The 14,691-nt window shown below is 52.2% G+C and overlaps 1 protein-coding gene across 3 annotated transcripts in view; it reads right to left on the bottom strand.

Annotated features, from left to right (window-relative positions):
- Positions 1 to 14,691, bottom strand: part of SH3BP4 (SH3 domain binding protein 4) — a 97,069-nt gene that overhangs the window by 45,222 nt on the left and 37,156 nt on the right. Inside the window, exons 2-3 of one of the 3 annotated variants that reach the window (XM_058533262.1) lie at positions 14,551 to 14,665; positions 13,297 to 13,375 (exon numbers count right to left, since the gene is read on the bottom strand). The gene's annotated coding sequence lies outside the window, so the exon portion shown is untranslated. Of the gene's footprint in view, positions 1 to 13,010; positions 13,143 to 13,296; positions 13,376 to 14,550; positions 14,666 to 14,691 lie in introns of those variants that run through there. The other 2 variants (XM_058533261.1, XM_058533263.1) reach the window with 2 other exon arrangements.

Below are 14,691 nucleotides of genomic sequence, written 5' to 3'. Positions count from 1 at the left end.
CCCAGCACAAGGATCAGATGGATCAGCACATTTCTAGACAGGAACACACGCTGTCCCTCCACCTGCCCTGCTGGGCAAACATCACCCGGCTCCTGGAGACCAGAGCAGGATCCCAAAGTTGTGCAGTGTGGCAGAGCTGACAGGACAGTCAGAATGTCTGTTCTTGTTTCTTTTTTTTTAATCAACGCAGAAATTAGCAAACCTTGTGTGAATCATCCTGTTTTTCCATAGAGCTTCTGCTACAAGTCTGTACCAGGCAGAGAGAAAACAGAATTCAACCAATTGGGGCAGGTTTCCTGAGGGGAGAGTGAGTTCAGCAGAGGCTCTGAGATCCAGGCCCGGGGCCCTTGATAATTCATAGCTTGTTTTCTCTACAGTTCTGACGGTCACGCAAGGAGAGGCGCTTGGAAAGGGAGCAAGTGTGACCTGGAGCTGGAGGACGAGCCAGAACCAAGGGCAGCTTGGAGAAGCTTCTCTTTCGCCTCCAACTAACAAGTACCTGAGGATGAGTGTTTGATAACAGAGGGTGAGAAAAAGAGGATCGAGGGAATAACTATCCACGGGTAGAAAGGGGCACCATCTAGAACGTTTCTCTGTCCTCTGCTTTATCTGGTCATGCTTCGTGCCCAGACGTCCGGCTGATTCTTAGTGGCGTCTTCTCCCCGGCCCTCCTCCTCCTCTGCAGGAAGGCCGCGCTGCCAGCTAACGTGGAGCCTTGGCTGAGAAGACCAGCAGCCCGTGGGCAGAGGGGCCTCCTTTCCCACAGCATCAGATCCAGCACAGGGCTCCACACTGGCTGATGCTGGGAGATGAGGCTGGAAACGGGCCTCCTTCCCTTCAGCTAATCAACATCCTCCTGCATGCGGCTCCCGCTCTCCCCTGAGCTGCTGCCCTCCTTCCTCACCTCCCCTGGAGCAGCTCCCACCTCAAGGCTCCGACACAACGTTCACAATGGGGTTGGCAATGAAGGCTGCATGGAGCCCCAGGTCTTAAGGATGCTTTCCTGAGAAGGTCTCGCCTGACAGCTTTCTAACCACTGACCCCTCTGTGGCCCCCTCACACAGGTGATGGCTTTCGCTGTTCTCTCTGAGCTGGCTTTTGAGGGCCTGTCTCGTAGGGTGTCTCCCCAGCACCCCCATGGCTGGTCCTCCCACCTTCCTTCAGAGATTTCTCTTCCTCTGAAGGCCCCTAAGTGTCCAATGTCCCCAGTGTCTGCCCTTGCCCTTCCGCTCTCGTTGATTGGGGCGTTCTCCTTAGGGGGCCTGGCCACAGCCAGGCCACCCCCAGGAATGAGGCTAAGCACCACCTAGTCTCTGCTGATGCCCAAACCCTTGTCTCTGTGGCAGCCCTCTGTCCCTGCAACACCATGTTCACATCACAGCTGCTTCCCACACCCACTGAGGATGGCCCACGGCCACCTCAAGTCCAACACGCCGGCCTCATCTTCCCTGACCCGAGCCGGCCGCACACTCCTACATCCCCATCCTAGCGGAGGGCACAGCCCAGAAATCACTCATCCTAGCTGCCTCCTCTCCCCTCAACCAGTCAGTTCTCCAGTTGAAACTAAAAACTTCTTCTAAAAAGCAGTGCTTCTCAATCTCGGCACTGCTGACACTTGGGGCTGGATCATTTTTTGCTGTGGGGCCATCCTGTGCATCATAGATGGTCAGCAGACCCCAGCCTCCACCCAGCAGATGCCAGCAGCACCCCCAACCCCAGCTGTGACCACCAGAAATGTCTCCAGACACTGCCAAATGTCCCCTGGTGACACCACTGCTGGAAAGGGCCAGACAGTGGTTATTTTAGGTTTGTGGACTATTGGGCCTCTGTTGCAAGTGCTCATCTCTGCCTTTCAAAGGCAAAGACAGCCACAGACACAGCTGGGTTCCACTTAAACCTTATTTACAAAAACAGGGTACACACAGCACGTGGTCCACTTGGGCCTGAGGCCACACTGTGCTGGCCCTGGTGTGAGACTCTATCTGCTTCCTCGCCAGCTCCCTCTCCACCCCCGCCTCTGCCTTCCTTCAGGCATCCCCACGTCACCTGGACACCCCACCCCCAAACTGCCTGCAATCTGGGCCCCTACTCGATTTCTCAGGTATGGTCCACCCTGACCCTAGAAAACTGGAAATCATTTTAATTCTAACTAGGACGATAATGCCTGTCCCATGGGCCAGGCCCTGTGCCAAACGCTTTATCATCTAATTTAAATCTCCAAAGCAGGTTCAATTAGTAGAGATAATGAAATACCTCTGGAAAACCAACTTGTCCCCAGACATACAGATACTATGTGGTACCCTAAACCTTCATCTTAACCTCAACTCCACACGGGCCACTTGCTGCTGTCACTGTGGCCCCGCCCGGCCCCCTCCTCCATGACCTCCCTCCACCAGCCCCCTTTGAACCCACGGGCAGAGCCACAGGATGGAGGGGTGCGCTGGAGGCCACGGCAGCACAGACTAACACTCCCATCCGTGGATAGGCTCATGCTACATATGGACGCTGGCCCAGCAGAAATTAGGCCAGGGGGCCCCAGGTGGCAACATGGAGTGAGGTGGGCCCTGAGTCCAGAGGCAGTGGATCTGAGGATCCTGCAGTCCTGGCTGCCTTCATCCCGCTGGTTTCTTTCTGGAATGTTTTTGTATCACAGTTAAAAATGCATTGAAAATAAAAGGGCATACACTTTGTTTCCCATAAAAATTGATTTCTGATCAATCCATTCTTTACCAAAACCTAGGAAGGTTAGGTAGGATACCCCCGAAACAAGAAGCCCTTCTGAGATTTTCTGAACACGCCCATCCCAAAGTAAAAAAAAGGAAGAAGAGGAAGGAGAAAAAAACCCTGCTGGAAGAAAGCAGGAGGACAGATGAGACCAAGCCCGACTCCCCACCTCGCACCTGCTGCCCCTTTCCCCTTCCGCACTGCGGCTGGAAGCGCTGGCGCCCAGCACATGCTCCGAGCACAGACAGGGCTTTCTCAGCTTCCCTCCACTCCGGCCAGCCCAGGACAGCTGCAGGGGCTCAGGCTGCTCCCCACCCCCACAGGCCAAAACCCCCACCACCAGGGACAGAGACGGGGTCGAAACCTTGGGATTCCAAGTGCAGTTGCTAATAGGAAGCTAAGTGCTTGGGCTCAAGGGGACCCCAGGTGGGTCATCCTTCCCAAAGCCAAAGGGCTCTGGCTCTCCCGTCTCCCTTCCCAACCCTGCCATGTTCTGCCTGTAAGAAGGTGTGTGTTCAACCCGCAAAATCTGGATGTCAGGAAAGGTTCAGTAAATACTGGCTTCCTCTGATGGACGCTCCAAAAGGCAGAGACAGGACAAGAGCGGTCAGTTCGGGGTCTGGACACAAGGAAGTGGAGAATGTGAACGACCCACTGCGCTGGCGGTTTGCCAGCTCTGAGGAGCTCGGGGTCCGTGAAGTGCAGGTTCCTGGGCCCTGCCATGGCGGCTTCACTGGGGAGGGACAGGCTGAGCTGTCACTCAGTCCCAACAGGAAAAGAATGGCGTGCTCAGATTACCATCATCTGAGGCAAGTTCAATAAAGGGACAATTACAGTGGTGTGGGTGGGTGCAGGAACAACCTGGGGGTAGTGACAGCAGGGGAAAGGGGAAGGGGGAAGTGGTTACTGGAACCTGGGGAGACAGGGACCCTCAGTCAGGGTAATGGGAGTCAGTTTCAGGCCACGTTGCAGGGAGGGGCCCCCCTGACATCCCTCCCTCCCTCCTTCTCCAGCCTGGCCTCTCCACCGGCCAATCCCATCAGGAGGCAAGGGAGCCCCCTTTGATATAGTCATTTTACATCAACCCTCGGGCAACGCCACAGCAGGTGGAGAAAGGCTGCAAGGGGCGAATCAGAAGACTGCTTTCTCACAACCGTGTGATCCTGATGCAGGTAACCAAGGGACCACACCTGCAGAAACACCTGGCCTGGGTCTGCTGTTGACACCCCCTCAGTAAGCAGCACTTCCCGGAGACTCACACTTCCCGGCACTGCCATATTAACACACAGATGAATGAATCCACAGGGGGACAGCACCAAACGGGCCTCTGAGCAACAGTGACCCAAGCTGGACGCCAAGGGGGATTTCAACACCAGGTCCAGCCCTGGCTCCTGGAGGTTTAGAAAATGCTGGGGACAGGTGTGGTGGGGGAGGGAGCTGAGGTCAAAAGTTAGGGGTCTTTCCAAGAATTTGGAAATGAGAGAAGAGAGCTCTTAGAATTAAGTTAGAACATCAAAACATAACGAATCCTGGCAGCACTATTCAAATAGCCAAAATATAGAAACAATCCAAGTGTCCACCACTGAGGGATGAACGGACCAACAAGACGTGGTCTATCCATCCAATGGAATATAACTCACCATGGAGAGGAAGGAAATTCTGACACGTGCTACAACATCCATGAACCTTGAAAACATTACGCTAAGTGGAAGAAGACAGTTATAAAAAGTCACATATTGTATGGCTCCACTTATATGAAATACCCAGAAGAGGAAAAATCCAGAGACAGAAAGCAGGTTAGTGGTTGCCAGGAGCTGGGGGGAGGGCGGGACGTCAAGTGACTGCTCACAGGTCTCCTTTCGGCTTGACAAAATGTTTTGGAACTAGATAGAAGTAGTGCACAATCCTGCACAACTCTGCAAATATACTAAACACCACTGAATTGGGATGTCTTAAAATGTGCCCATCAGAAACCCGTTTGGGGCTAAAATGCTGTGTATAGGTTTCCTCGCTATCCAAAGGTGGAGTGTTCTTGCAAAACCTTTTGTAAGCCGAAAGGGCGTTGACTGAGGCTCCTGGGGAAGGCGCTAGGCGTGCCACTTTGGCTGCGCGGGTGCGCAGTCTCTGTAACAGCTGGCTGCAAAACACACTGAACGCCATTTTCACCTTTTTTCATAAAAGCGAAAATCCTCTTCGGATTTCTTTCAGTTAGGGAAAACAGGGAAACACGGGTCTTTAGCAAAGATGAAGTGGTGCAGAGTGAACTTTCAGATAGCGGGGACACCTGTCTGTGCAGAGAGAACAGTCTGAAAAGATAACTTTACGTAAAAAGTTGTAGACACTGAGAGAGATTTTTGTTATGAGCAGGAATAAACTCCTAAAGGACAGAAAAAGAGACCTATGTGTCGTCAGGAGCGGGGCTGGTCTGGGCAAAGGGAAGAAGCCACAAACAGGAGAAGTCGAGGCAAAGTGCACTCCAGGAACGGCCGGGGTGCAGTGCTTGGTCAGAGGTGCTGACTGAGAGCCTCAGAGCACTGTGGTCCCCCTGGGGCAACGCACCCGAATAGGACAGGTGCGGGACCATCTTGGGGCACCCAGAATCAAGCTGAGGGAAGGACAGAGGGGGCCTGGCCCTGGAGCCACTGGACGCAGAGACTCAACAGCTCCCAGCCTCCAGCTTGTCACCGTCCACGTGGGTTCAGCTTCATCACAGCAGATCCGCCTCTCCACAACGTGGAAGCACAACTGCAGCCTCTCGCGCCCATTTTACAGACGAGCAAACTAAGGCACAGCAGGGCTCAGCCACGCAGCTGTTAGTCGCCAAGATTCGCACCCAGACAGGCTCGCTTCAGAGTCCAGGCCACGCTCCACCAGAACCATACAGGTGAAGTGGGAGAAGCCTCCCCAAGAAAAGGGGGTCTTCTTCTCAACAGATAAAACAACACACAGCTGCTCCATCCTGCTGACGACTCGCATTCTGTGCTCATTCCTCCCTCCACCATCTGTCCTGCCAGGAAGCACCACTTGCATCACCAAAGAACCCGTTTTTCTTACATCAAATTGATAAACTGGTAGCCTGGCCTCTATGGCCTGGGTGTGTAGGATCTGAGTCCACCCCAGAGTCCAGTGTTTGAGGGCCAGGATCCACCCAGAAGAGAGTTCCCCTGGGTCATGCTTCCTGCACCAGCCTCAGCAAAGGGCTGCAGGGGCAGGGCCGCTGCTGGCTCCTGCCCCCTGGCCACGCCCTGTCCACAGGACCCCGTCATCCACAGGAGCATCATGCAGGCTTATTAAGATTCACTCTGAAGCCCACGTATGTGTGGTACCCTGAAGAATTTCTACAGAAACTCAGCATCCCAAGGTGAGCCAACTATTTCTTAGTGACTTATAGGCAAACTTGCCACCTGACAAATTATTTACGCCCCAGAAGATGGAGGCCCGGCTCTCAAGTTACATTAAGTCCCTCTGAAATCAAGAGACTCAAGCTGGGTGGGAACCTGGTGTGCAGCAGCGTTCCTGTCAGATGCTCATCCAGGCCCCAGCTGGGCTCATTCCGCTGGTGGACAGTTCTAGAAACTTCCCTGGCCTTCCATCATCTGATCCCAGGTCTTTGGCTATGGGTATCCTGTGTGAGGGTGTTGAGACCAGAAGGTTCTTTCTGTTCTCAGTTTAATCACTGTTCAGCTTCTCTGAGGCACAAGCTCCCCCATCTGCAAAACGAGGCTACTAATTAGTATCTGGCTCAACCCCCCTCTCTCCGAGAAGATCAAGAACAAATCTAAAAGAGCTCTGCAAACTGCAAACCACTGTGCAAAATTTAAATATAGGACAAACCTATAGAAGAGTTCTTCACTGTACAGTAACATTTCTCTCCCCGAAGCCTCCTCTTTGCAAAAACTGACTGTGGCCCCAGAACCACATGCACCATCCATTTAAAACTCCACCCTCCACAAGAGCCAATTCAATAATTCCTCTTCAAACGCTGCATCAAGACCTCAACACCGTGTAGACTGAACAACTCAGGACTGAAGGCTCCTTCCAGTCACCTCCCCTGGATCGCCTGTAGTCACCCGGACGCTGCCCCTTGACCTGAACCCTGGGTTTCCATTAACCACCTGCAGGCACCTTCGATTTTCAGTGTTGTTTGGAGTAAGCCTAAGTTCAACTAAAATCCAAAGATAATTTTCATAAGCCAGGTCTTCCCCATCCAGTAAATACGCAAATAATACCTGGACTTAACGAAAAGCTAAAGAAACAATAAACAGATAGGAAAGAAGAGATTTAGTTGGTTTCTGTCAAGTTTCACCTTGGTTTTGCTGAGCACGGCGGCCAAGGGGAGACGTCCAGTCCCTCCATTGGACCGGACCTTGCGGGAGCGGATCTCCAGCCTGTCTTAGGCCTTCCTCCAAGTCAGGGAGGGGCTGTTACTTCTCCTGAGGGTACAAATCTGTTGAGGAATCTGATAAGGGCTACCGGCTTTCTCTTTAGAAAATCTCCTATACCTGTGAGGTTCCGCTGCAGATCCTCTAAGAGGACCACGCTGGGAACCCAGGGGCCCAGGGTAAACACACCTGTTCTGTTATTGATAAAAATTACGTTCAACAGACCATGTACCAGACCACTGTTTTCCATCAGAGGACACCTGGGGCCAACCTAGAGCATCTCAATCAATGGGAATTAATTTCATCGAAAACTGAAGGCAGAGATAAGGCTGTACATTCCAGCTCATACACAGAAACAGCACGTATAAATAGGATTTACGGGCGACGGCAAAGAAGGAACAAAAAAGAATCAAGTTGTGTTTACTAAGCACCAAGTCCAGGGCTGCCCGGAGATGCATGGGGGATTGGGGAGGAAAACGCGTCCCTGCTCACAGGGAGCCAGGGCAACAGGCACACAAGACAGGCACAGGGCAAGGCAGACCCTACCAGGGCTGACAGCAGGGTGGGCCGATCCCGATCTGTTGGGCAGTGGTCGGCTGGTCGTAATGGGAAGACACTATGTGACTTCGGACAGACTCTGGCCTTTTAAGTCTCTGCTTCCTGTTCGGCCACATGCAAAGCTCAGCTCAGTGGCCTTTCCAGTCCCTTCCCACTCTTGAACAGAGTGGAAAGGAGATACACGCAGCACACGTGGGACTCCAGGACCTGCGTCCACCCAGTGGGGACGGGAGCATCTCAGCTTAGTGTCCTACCAAACACCATCAGAGCACACCAGGCAGATCCAGCCTGTCCCTCTGCTCAGCCTTCTCCAGGGCCAGCTGCTTACTTCTTGGAAAGAGGGGCTCCGAATTATTCACTCTGGCCAGTGGGTCGTGTTAATCCCTTTTCTGACCTCTGGGATTCCTGTGGCAGCCTGAGGCCGGGAGCGCAACGTGCTTGAGAAACAGCACGAACTGACATGTCAGGGGCAGGGCCGCCCCCTTGGCCACATCAACTACACGTTCACAGAGAAGCCACATCAACTACACGTTCACAGAGAAGCCACATGACTGACGCCCGGGCTCCTCAGTTAAGACACAAGAACAGGGAGGCCCAGAGAGGCACAGTGCCTGGCCCAAAGGGATGGTGGCAAACTCAGAAGGAAGGAAGGAGGGAAGGAAGGAGGAATGGGAAGTCTGCATATAAGCCCAGGTGAGGATGAATGCACACCACCTCCTCACTTTCCTACAAGTACCACTGCCTAGCCCAGGCACACCCCCAGCCTGGATGCCCCCATGGCCCTGCTCCCTCCCCACTATGGATCAGCAACGGACACCTTGTACAGGTGAGGCAATCCACAGCTTGCCTGCTGACCCAGCAACTGAGGACTGGCTCAAAAGGATGAGCTGGCCCAAGTGGCTTCTCCTGAGATCCGGGAGCTGGGAAATGCAGAAGTGGCCCAGGGCAGGTCTCGCACAGGCCTGCTGTGCATTGGCTGGCAGCTGGCGGCCATTCCTGGGGTAGGTACATGCTGGGCAAGCAGCAGAGGCCAGGTGTCAGGGTGAGAAGCACAGGTAGGGGGCGGGGGGGGCGGGGGACGACGACACACAGTTCTTGAAAAGCAGCTTCATTTCTCAATACTTGGTTTCCAGGTCCTCTGTGATCTGCTGCATTGTCTCTGGATCTTTCCAACAATCCATTTTTTTCCTTGAGCAAGTTTGAGTGCATATTTGATTCCTTTTTATCTTTGAGAACCTCTGAGACACTGACTCCATTTTTACAGATGTAGAAACTGAGGTCTAAGGAAATTAACTTATGCAAAATGCTTATGGGCTCATAACTGAAATTCATTTATCCTTAGAAAAAAAGATCAAAGCTCTAAGCTCTCTGCATAAACATTTTTCTGACCCAAGAAGGAAACAAATTCACTCTGCCCATCCTAAATTGCAGTCTGCCCAGTCAACTCTAAATAATGAACTAACAAAGGGGGAACTCTAGCCAGAGAGATGGCAAACGGGAGGTTGTCTGATTAGACCGGGAAGTTCTCTGTAGTCTTCGCAGGTTTCAGCCAGATTGGAAGGCTCTTGAAATAAACAACGGTGGAATCTTTCTTGACTCACAGCTTTTATCTCTGAAGCCTCAAGTATGTTAGAAATTTCCCATCTGTCCTCAAGACACGCCTGCTTTAAGGAGAGTGAAAAGAGAGGCTAGTTAGGAGACTAGAACACAAGGCTTTTAGTAACTCGGAGGCCGGTTTTAGCTTAACAGGTTGCAGGGAGCACGGCTCAGGTTTCCCATCTGTCCACATTCCCCAGGCTTCACTAACCTCGCTCACATTCAGCCACAGCCCTTTATTTCATGAGGCAGCTCCAGTGGGAGGTGTTCTAATGCAGAGGTTCTGGAAGAGGCTGAACAGGGTCTCACATTCAGGTGACGCACGGCCTCGGGGTCCCCGCTCCCTGGTTTTGGGGTCACCTGCTGATAACTATGGCGTCAGATCCTACCCCAAGAGGGGCCCATGCAGACCTGGGTAGGCGCAGAACTGGTGTTTCTGGGTCACCTGGCTAGTGCCAGTCCAAGCAGGCCTGGGGGTCACGCTGTTAAGGGTGCTGGTCTCAGTTGCTCTGTCCTAAGGACACCTGAAAGCCAGGATCTCCCCTACACACAGGCTCGAGCCCAATTCAAACCTCAAAGGTAAACCAATTAATGGTACCGAGGGCTGGGGGCTGGGGCACTGGGTGTGATCACTTAACGGGTAAGGGGTGTTCTGGGGTGATGAGAAAGTTTGAAACCAGAGAGCGGTTATACCACATTGAAAATGTACTCAATACCAAGGAATTGTACACTTTAAAATGGTTAACTGGATATTATGTGACTTTCCCATCAAAAAAACAAAACAAAAAAAAGAAGAACAAAACCCAAACAATCAGAAAAGTTTGCAGATCCCTGGTCTGAAAAGTAACCCCTGAAGAGAAGAATTTGTCAGCGATGCTGCACGTGGGCCAGGCAGAGGGTGCCCGGCCAGGGTCACCCCTACAGAGAGGATGGACAAGTCCAGGTAGCTGAATGGTAGCATTCTCTAAGATCACCCAACTCATTTCTTAACTGTATCCTTGACTTTCAAGTAAATTTACAGGTTTAAAAGAAAAATTTTAACTCCACCTGTTTATTTTGACTCTAAAAATTAGTTATGGGGGCCAGCCAGGTGGCACAGTGGTTGAGTTTGAGCGCTCCGCTTCGGGTGGCCCGGGGTTCGAGTTTCCAGATCCCAGGCGCAGACCTTGTAAAGCCATGCTGTGGCGGCGTCCCACATATAAAGTAGAGGAAGATGGGCACGGATGTTAGCCCAGGGCCAATCTTCCTCAGCAAAAAGAGGAGGATTGGCAACAGATGTTAGCTCAGGGCCAATCTTCCTCACAAAAGAAAAAAAAAAGTTATGTGGCTTATGTTTGTGGCTTGAAATTGATTTCGATTGGCCAGCCCTGGACTTGGGGACACTTGCCCATAAAGTTCACGTGCCCTCTCAGGCACCAGGTACGGCAAGGAAGTAGTGGCTCAGGACATACAAACAGGAGCTCTGGGCCTGGGCTTTGCTACTTATTGATAACCCTCCAAACCTGAACTTGAATGAGGTACTCTCTGAGCCTCATTTCTTATCTGTAAAATGGGCAGGATGCACAGAGCATTCCTGGGCTTGAGTAGATGCAACACGCAGAAGGTGGTTAGCTGAAGCCCGTGAGCTGGAGCTCCCACCATCACAGCCATCCGCAGAACCGTGGGAACTGAGCCTTGGTCTCCCCGACCAAGGTCCATCCTCGGCTGGCACACTCCCCAAGGAGTCATCGGGCCAAATTCTGTTATTTGTGGGTTACACTGGTCGTTCACACTGGTCTTAAAGTGAAGAGAAGTGGAGTCAGCATCCTTTCCGCTCCCTCACTTGGTCCATCATCTTGAACAGCAGCCTCCATGGGCACTTAATAAACTATTTCTGACAGTGATAACAGAGGGATCCGTAACAGGGTAAGACCCTGACTCCGCCTCGCTGGAATTACATGCAAATCCCAAAACTAGGCACCAGCAAAACTCTGGACATAAAAATCCAAACTCTGAGAAGCTCCACCTCACAACGGACTTGAGACAGATCAGATCTTGACTGTTAAGAAGCACAGAGAAAACAATGCATTTCTGTTTCTGGGGAAAAAAGCCACAAAAATCAGCCAAATGTGTCAAGATCCCATTTTTTCCACAACCAGCGGATGGTCTCTTTAAATGCCAGGAGACACATGTCCACTCTGCCATCTCCAAGGCAAGCAAAGGTAAGCCTCCCCCTCCAGGCTCCCAGGAGCCCTTTATGCCCGAGACGGAGACAGTGGGCACCACTCTGGCTCACCTCAAGACGGCCAGGCCCTGTCCTACCCACTCTCCTGTTTCCTCTTCCCAGATGTCATGCTGCCCTAGAAACTCCGGCTCAGTGCCAGAAAAAGCAAACCACATACGTGACACCCAGAGAACTGGTGGAGCAGGAGAGGGGTCCCAGGCAGGGTCCCCCATTAACCTCCTCCTGCCTTGCTCAGGAGAGAGCCTTGACTGGCCAAGCTACTCCCCATATCCAAAGGTGAGACCAAGAGGGAGTCAGACAGAGAGTCATGTTGCACAACCCACTGGTATCCAGCAGTTTATCTAGAAAGGAGAACCGGGCTGCACACTTGCTGTCTGATTTCAGAATCCCCAGCATTCCGCCAATGCCAGGCCAAAGGAATGCGAGGAATCTGGAAGCATTTCACTGGTTTCACCACATCCCAAACAGACCACAGCCTCCGGGGCAGGGGCTGTACTTATAAGGTAGGGCCTGCTGGTGGCTGCTTCCTAGGAACAAGTATTTTAAGTCCCTGAGACCTCAGCGCAGGATTGACCCTGGGACCAGAAGACTCCTGAATTCCTCACTTCACTATTAAAAGCCCCCGGGGCGTAACCTGCAGACTTTCCCAAACATTCTTTCTATCCTAAAGGCATGCGGACACTGGAAAACAGAGACGTGACATAAAAGATGGGAGAGAAGAAAACTGCAACAAAATCCATCAACTTCCCTCAAGTGAACAGAGGATATACAGGATTTAAAGAAAAACCTGGAATAATTCAAGCAGCGGCCCACGCTATTTGGAATGGCTTTTATTATTCAAACATGACCCTGAAAGGAAGCAGCCTCTCAGCTGTTCCTTCTCAACAATCCTCTTCTGCCCAGTGGATGCAAATGATCCGCTTTAGTTATACTCAATCCTTTCACCCGGTGAGGAATGAAATTTGTTGCTGTTTTAAACACATGAAGGCTGCGCCATATGATGCAGACGATCTCACCCAACTGATTTTACAAAAGATGGTTTCCTTCTATTGCCAGCCAAGAGAATAAAGATCAGAACAGCCAAGAAAATATCCGAGAACACCCTAGCAGGATATCATTTACTCTCCCCTTTCTGCTAGGAGTTACCGAAAGCCTCCCGTTCTTCCTCCTGAATACCGGCTAATGCATCCTTTTAACATTTTCTGCCATTGTATTCCAGGGACAAACGCTCTCCCAGAGGCCCAGTGCGGGTGACCGGTAGGTAAGCAGGCAGCCAAATGGCTCTCTCTCGACCGGCATCTCGTCACTGGTGGTCATTGTGTGGGAACTCATAACCTCTTATGTTATAAGAATAACTCCTTTGTGCAAACACAGCAGGACAGCCAACCTGGGCTCTGTCCCATGGCTGTCAGGGTGGAGAACAAGCTGCCCATCTGGTTTCTGGGTAGAGCGAGAACATTCCATTGGTGGCAACAGAAAGGGAAGTCATTGAAAGTAAATAGAAACAAGGAGTTCTGGGAACTCACCAGTGCCAGGTACATGGGTGACATCTGACCTCCCCGTGTTGGGGACATTGAGAGCTGATGAGGATGTGAGGACAGAGCTGTGAGGGAGATGCTGGCAAGTGCCGTAAAAGGCCAAGAAGTGTTGCTGGAAGATTCTGGAAGCTACGTCTCCCTCCTGAGCTGCTCTGCATGCCTATGGGGCGTGTCTCCCCACACGGGTCTGTGCATCTTGGTGGTGACACCGCTGCCACCACTCAGCGGGCCCAAGTATGGCTGCTCATTCGAACACCCTGTTTGCACTGCTTACCTACAACAGGCCACCAGCTTCCCGACGTCAGAGGACAAGTCCCAGGACCCGGCCTTCCGTCCAGAAAATAAGGGAGATGCTACAAGACAAAAAAGGAGATGTGACTGAGATTCAGAGTCTCGTTCAGCTGAAAACCTCACTTCTCCGCTTTCCCTCCAAGATTCTTCCATACCCAGAGTAGACTGCATCTGCAAACTGCATTTACACAGTAAGGAGAGGACGGTGGCGGATGCTGCGGTGTGGCACCCAGATGCCCTTTCCATCCCAGCTGCCGGGAGTGTGGCCGTAGAAGGACCCCTTCCTAGAACTGCCTCGCCCTCCCCCAGGTCAGGGCCCTCCCTGGGGCAGCCATGCCCAGGTGAAAAGCCTGGCCCTCACCCTCCTCCAAACTCCCGACAACTCCGAGGGGCCATCCCAGGGTCGGAGCTCCTGTGGGGTGTCGAAGGGCTCCACGGAGACTGCGCTGCAGCCCCGCTGTCTGCTCCAGCTGTCCCCTCTTCCCTTCCACGGGTGCCGACCCCAAGCATGCTCCCCAGTAAACCTCCTGTACCATGACCTGCGTCAGAGCTGGCTTCCCGGGAGACCAGCCTGCCACAAGGGCTTTTTTGGCTTTTTTCCCCCACAACCCTGTGTCTTCCCTCACCTGCTTACTTCTGCTGCAAAGACTGGCAGTGTTAGCTCAATACAATAATCTTATCAGCTGAACCCTAAAGACACATTCCAGACGCCCTGCGGGCAGTGGGGCTTCCTCCTCACACGCCGGGTCACTAGGAGGCAGTTCAGGTCTCATGGTACTAACGTAATAACAGCAGAGCCCACGTCTGTGCAAGTTCCCTTAAACAAGGATGACGACAAGACAGTGGGATTGAAGGCCACCACCGTATGAACCCCCTCTTAGCCACCTGCATCCAGAATGCCATTCTGGACAGTACCAGAGCGGCTCTGGGGCTTTATAAGAATCCTGGCCCTCATCAGGTTGTCAAAGAGGAGGCCAAAATTTCATTCTCGACACCTTCCCTAAATCAGAGCCACGGGGCCTGCAATAGTCCTCCCCGGAACAGACTCTCCTGCATGTAAGTATTTCACATGCAATTCAAAGGAGCATCGCAAGAATGATCCCCCGTGATGCTGAGACAGCTGGTTAGTTTTCAAGACATGGCTTCTCCTTTGGGGCTTCAATGGCAAAATGAATTCCAGATGCAGAGAAGGGGGGAGGGGCGTCAACCAGAAAGAAAGAGAAAATCTAGTACGTACACAGTTGATCTCCAGGTAGAGGCTGCCCGACGCCCACCTGCCAGGCACAAAGTGTTTGCTCAAGTCCTCCAGTCTGCTGCCCAATCTGAACTCCAACAAGCTGCCAGGTTTCTTTCTTTACGAGGAGAGAAGTATGTTCAT

This window comes from Diceros bicornis, chromosome 37 (assembly GCF_020826845.1).
Source record: "Diceros bicornis minor isolate mBicDic1 chromosome 37, mDicBic1.mat.cur, whole genome shotgun sequence".
Classification (NCBI taxonomy): domain Eukaryota; kingdom Metazoa; phylum Chordata; class Mammalia; order Perissodactyla; family Rhinocerotidae; genus Diceros; species Diceros bicornis.
Note: the sequence above shows the minus strand (reverse complement) of the source record. Positions and strands in the feature narration are given on the sequence as shown.